The sequence below is a fragment of the Triticum dicoccoides genome, chromosome 5B, assembly GCF_002162155.2.
Source record: "Triticum dicoccoides isolate Atlit2015 ecotype Zavitan chromosome 5B, WEW_v2.0, whole genome shotgun sequence".
Lineage (NCBI taxonomy): Eukaryota > Viridiplantae > Streptophyta > Magnoliopsida > Poales > Poaceae > Triticum > Triticum dicoccoides.
Window position 1 is genome coordinate 500,811,630 of NC_041389.1, and position 5,424 is coordinate 500,817,053.

The following is a 5,424-nucleotide window of genomic DNA, read 5'->3' on the forward strand; positions in this document are numbered from 1 at the left end:
CATAGTGATGACGACGAGGAGCCCCGGCCGTGGAACACAGGAGGACAGAAGAAATTTCCTCCCCAAGTGAAAACGGTAAACATGATATACGCCACCCACATTCCCAAGCGGGAGCGGAAGCGTGCACTAAGAGACGTCTACGCGATGGAGCCAGTCGCCCCAAAGTTCAACCCATGGTCTTCCTGTCCGATCACCTTTGATCACAGGGACCATCCGACCAGTATCCGTCATGGCGGCTCAGCCGCACTGGTCCTTGACCCTATCATTGACAGATTCCACCTCACACGAGTCCTTATGGACGGCGGCAGTAGCCTGAACCTACTCTATCAGGATACAGTGCGCAAAATGGGTATCGATCCCTCAAGGATCAAACCCACCAAAACCACCTTCAAGGGTGTCATACCAGGTGTAGAGGCCTGTTGTACAGGCTCAATCACACTGGAAGTGGTCTTCGGATCCCCGCACAACTTCCAAAGCGAGGAGTTAATCTTCGATATCGTCCCCTTCTCAGTTGTTATCACACACTGCTAGGACGGACCACATTTGCTAGATTCAATGCGGTGCCACACTACGCCTACCTTAAGCTCAAGATGCCCGGACCTCGCGGTGTTATAACAGTCAGTGGAAAAACAGAGCGCTCCCTCCGTACGGAGGAGCACACTACGGCCCTTGCAGCAGAAGTACAGAGCAGCCTCCTTAGGCAAACCTTCAATTCGGCAATAAAGCCTCCGGATACCGTCAAGTGAGTCCGGAGTACTCTGCAACAGGATCGTCCGGCCCATCCAGAGCTCGCCTAGCAATTCGGCCTCCGTCCTTGTCCCAGTCAAACATTTGTGTCGCGCGTACATAATTACGCACTCAAAATACCATGGGCATAGACGGAGGCACAACCAGACCGCGGTCCACAATGCGGCTCAACTACCCCGGAATCCGCATACCTTCATCTTTTTCTTTCTTTCAGGTCCCTATCTTCTTGAGGCCCTTTCGATAACCTAATTATCGGACTCATCACGGGACGGAAACGCCAAGGAGGCAAGGAGCTTTGACGTACAAGGGAATCCCGAGGTGGTCTCTGATAACGATCGATATACCTGTTTTACATACCTGCATGCAGCTCGCCCTTGGTTAGGGCATGTCAAATAAGCCCTATTTTGCTTACCGCATTACTTGTATACATACGCCTTGACGTATCATTCAAATAACAAGGGAAATAATTTATAGCGTCATCTTATTACTTCATTTCCTTTTTTCCCTGACTGTTTATTTATTACAAGTCGCACTCGTATACTCTGGTACGTTCAGTTCGCCAGGGGCTTCAGTGTACCCCATAACACACAAGAAAGTCCGAACACCTTCGACAGTGCGGCACCCCGAACTTATATCATTATATGCATCAGCCCCGAATCATGTCTTGGGTCAATAGTTGGGTTGCCCGGCTCCTGTGCTTGCTACCCTATGTTTCGCTATATCGGCTAGGGTAGTAAAGGGAGAACTACTACGATTGTGTCCCGGTTCTTCCGGACGAGCACCTCAGTAGAGAAAGCCGAAAACTGATTGTCATGATGCGGCGAGAGCTGGTCGCTGTTCGAGAGGTTTCAAATCCTTAAAGATTTTTTCCACTTCAGGCGAGGAATCGGTCTTTGTCCGATTTAGGCGTGTATAGCGCCCCAAGTTCGACCTTCCGAATACCAGGGGCTACGTCAAAATTTAAAATTATAAAACTTCTATGGCTAAGTGAGGGTGATAAAGTTGTATAGTCCGATTGCCTTGTTCGTTGCGCTAAACACCTCCTTAAAGGACCAAAAATTTGGATAAAGAGTGTTTAGATTTATCCCGAACACCCCTGTACTAGTTACATGGGGGCAGAAGCCGACGACTGGCCAACTCTCAGATTTTATAAATGGTCGCACAGGAGGTAAAATTTTAAATTAGCAAGCGTTATATTGCGCAAATGAACTTGTTTCATATTACAGAATAAAATGAGTGCATTCACTCAAAGATTACATCCTTCGTGCATTGCTCCGCCACAAGGCGGGAGCCCTTCAGGACACTGTCATGGTAATTTTCGGGCCGGCGGTGCTCCTTGCCCTTTGGTGGCCCTTCGGTCATCAACTTTTTGGCATCCATCTTCGCCCAGTGCACTTTTGCGCGGGCGAAGGCCATGCGCGCACCTTCAATGCAAACTGACCGCTTTATGACTTCAAGCCACGGGCAGGCGCTCACAAGCCGCTTCACGAGACCGAAGTAGCTGCTGGGCATAGGCTCGGCAGGCCACAGCCGGACTATGGGGTCCTTCATGGCCAGTTCGACTGCCTTGTGCAGTTCGACCAGTTGCTTCAGCTGGACGCTCAAGGGCATCGAATGTTCTGTCCCAAGATACTGAGACTAGAACAACTTCTCTATCGAGCTCCCTTCTTCGGCTCGGTAAAACTCTACGGCATCAGATATGCTGCGCGGTAGATCTGCGAATGCTCCTAGAGAGCTCCAAATTCGGGTAAGTAAAAGGAACTCTCCTTCACATGCTTGCTTTGCATAATTAATGCCTTACCCGCCGCAATCTTCTTGGCCACCTGAATCTCCTGGAGGGCCTTCTGGGCTTTGGCTCTAGCGTCTTGCGTGCTTTGGAGGGCCTTAGTAAGCTCGGACTCTTGAGTCTTAGAGTCACACTCCAAGGACTCGTATTTCTGGACGAAATCCTGGAGTTCTTGCTGGACCTCATTGACCCGGGCCTCTTGCTTCTCACGCTCGGCGCGTTCCTTGTCCGCTTTGTCTTTGGCCTGGGTCAGCGCCTCCTTAAGGGCCGCCACTTCGGTCGTGGCCCCTAATAAAGTCCATGATGCTTCTATTAGCAGAAGCCATTTATCCTTTATCAATATATAGATGGGGTATTGCATACCTCGACTTTCCTCGAGCTGCCTCTTCACGAGGCCGAGCTCTCCCTCGGTCCGCTCTAGGTCCTGCTTTAGTCCAGAGACTACGAGCGGCAGCGGCCAGTAGCGACGCCTCCTTATTCACATAAGACATCTTCTGTTAGACTCCTGCGAACATTAATTGATCCTCACAATTTTATTACTTACCTCAAAGCCTGTTAGGAGGCTGGCGCAAGCTTCGGTCAATCCGCTTTTGGCAGACCGGACCTTCTCAATCGCCGTACTCATAATGGTACGGTTCTTCATCGATGGAAGCGCTGCGAAGCGCTTCCAACAAGTTGTCCAGTGCCTCTGGATGGATAGAGGTCATCGGTACAGGCGGCTCGCCCTAGTTAGAAAGAGGCTGCCTGCTTGAGTTTGGAACCACTTGGGGTTCCGGAGCCGTATTCGGCTGGAGGCCAAACTGGCTGTGGCCCCCATTATCAGAGTCCATGGGGGTCTTCCCCCATGTGCCCGGCGACTGGGATTTCGCTTGGGGGTGTCTCCGGAACTGTCTCCCCTGGGCCCGGTATCCTTTGAGACAACACCTTGGTGTCGTCCGCGGGCTTAGGGGAGGAGGTTGTCGGAAGCGAATCACTGTTCATCGCCGACGGGCCCAGAGACCCCTCCAACGAGGAGGATACCTTGATGTGGGATTTGGCCGGACTGCAGGTGCACATTCGGCATAATAAGAAGCGATAAAGCAAACATACTGGAAGTTCTATTGTGTCCGGATACTTACGACTTAGCCAGGGGCTTGTCCCTTGGCTCCCACTCCTCGCCGTTGTTGGTGGCTGTTGTGGAGTGGTCCGGAAGGAAGGTTTTTCCCTTCTTAGACACCTCGACCTCCCCATGCAGGGCGGCTTTTGATACGTCTCCAACGTATCTATAAGTTTTGATTGTTCCATGCTATTATATTACCCCTTTTGGATGTTTATGGGCTTTATTTTACACTTTTATATCATTTTTGGGACTAACCTACTAACCGGAGGCCCAGCCCGTATTGCTGTTTTTTGCCTATTTTAGTATTTTGAAGAAAAGGAATATCAAACGGAGTCCAAACGGAATGAAACCCTCGGGAGCGTGATTTTTTGAACGAACGTGATCCAGAGGACTTGGAGTGCAAGCCAAGAAGCAGCCGAGGCGGCCACGAGATAGGAGGGCGCCCCCCCCCCCTTGTAGGGCGCGCCCCCCTGTCTCGTGGGCCCCTCGGGCGGCCACCGACGTACTTCTTCCTCCTATATATACCTACGTACCCCGAAAACATCCAGGGAGCAATTGAAACACAATTTCCACCGCCGTAACCTTCTGTATCCGCGAGATCCCATCTTGGAGCCTTCACCGGTGTTCTACCGGAGGGGGAATGGACCACGGAGGGCCTCTACATCAACATCCTTGCCCCTCCGATGAGTTGTGAGTAGTTTACCATAGACCTACAGGTCCATAGTTATTAGCTAGATGGCTTCTTCTCTCTTTTTGGATCTCAATACAATGTTCTCCCCCTCTCTTGTGGAGATCTATTCATGTAATCTCTTTTTGCGGTGTGTTTGTCGAGATCCGATGAATTGTGGGTTTATGATCAAGTTTATCTATGGATAATAATTGAATCTTCTCTGAATTCTTTTATATGATTGAGTTATCTTTGCAAGTCTCTTCGAATTATCGGTTTGGTTTGGCCTACTAGATTGATCTTTTTGCCATGGGAGAAGTGCTTAGCTTTGGGTTCAATCTTGCGGTGTTCTTACCCTGTGACAGAAAAGGTTGCAAGACATGTATTGTATTGTTGCCATCGAGGATAAAAAGATGGGGTTTATATCATATTGCATGAGTTTATCCCTCTACATCATGTCATCTTGTTTAAGGCGTTACTCTGTTCTTTGTGAACTTAATACTCTAGATGCAGGCAGGAGTCGGTCGATGTGTGGAGTAATAGTAGTAGATGCAGGCAGGAGTTGGTCTACTTGTTATGGACGTCATGCCTATATACATGATCATGCCTAGATAATCTCATAATTATTCGCTTTTCTATCAATTGCTCGAGAGTAATTTGTTCACCCACCGTAATACTTATGCTATCTCGAGAGAAGCCTCTAGTGAAACCTATGGCCCCCGGGTCTATCTCTTATCATATTTGCTTCTAATTTACTTTTATTTGCATCTTTACTTTTTGCATCTATATTATAAAATACCAAAAATATATTTATCTTATCATACTATCTCTATCAGATCTCACTTTCGCAAGTGGCCGTGAAGGGATTGACAACCCCTTTATCGTGTTGGTTGCGAGTTCTCAGTTTGTTTGTGTAGGTGCGTGGGACTTTTGAGGAGCCTCCTACTGGATTGATACCTTGGTTCTCAAAACTGAGGGAAATACTTACGCTACACTTGCTGCATCACCCTCTCCTCTTCGGGGAAAACCAACGCAAGCTCAAGACGTAGCAGCTTTCCTCTTCTCCCCCCCCCCCCGCTGGGGAGGTGGATTTCCTCCTCCTCCTCGCCTTCGGTGGAGGAGTGC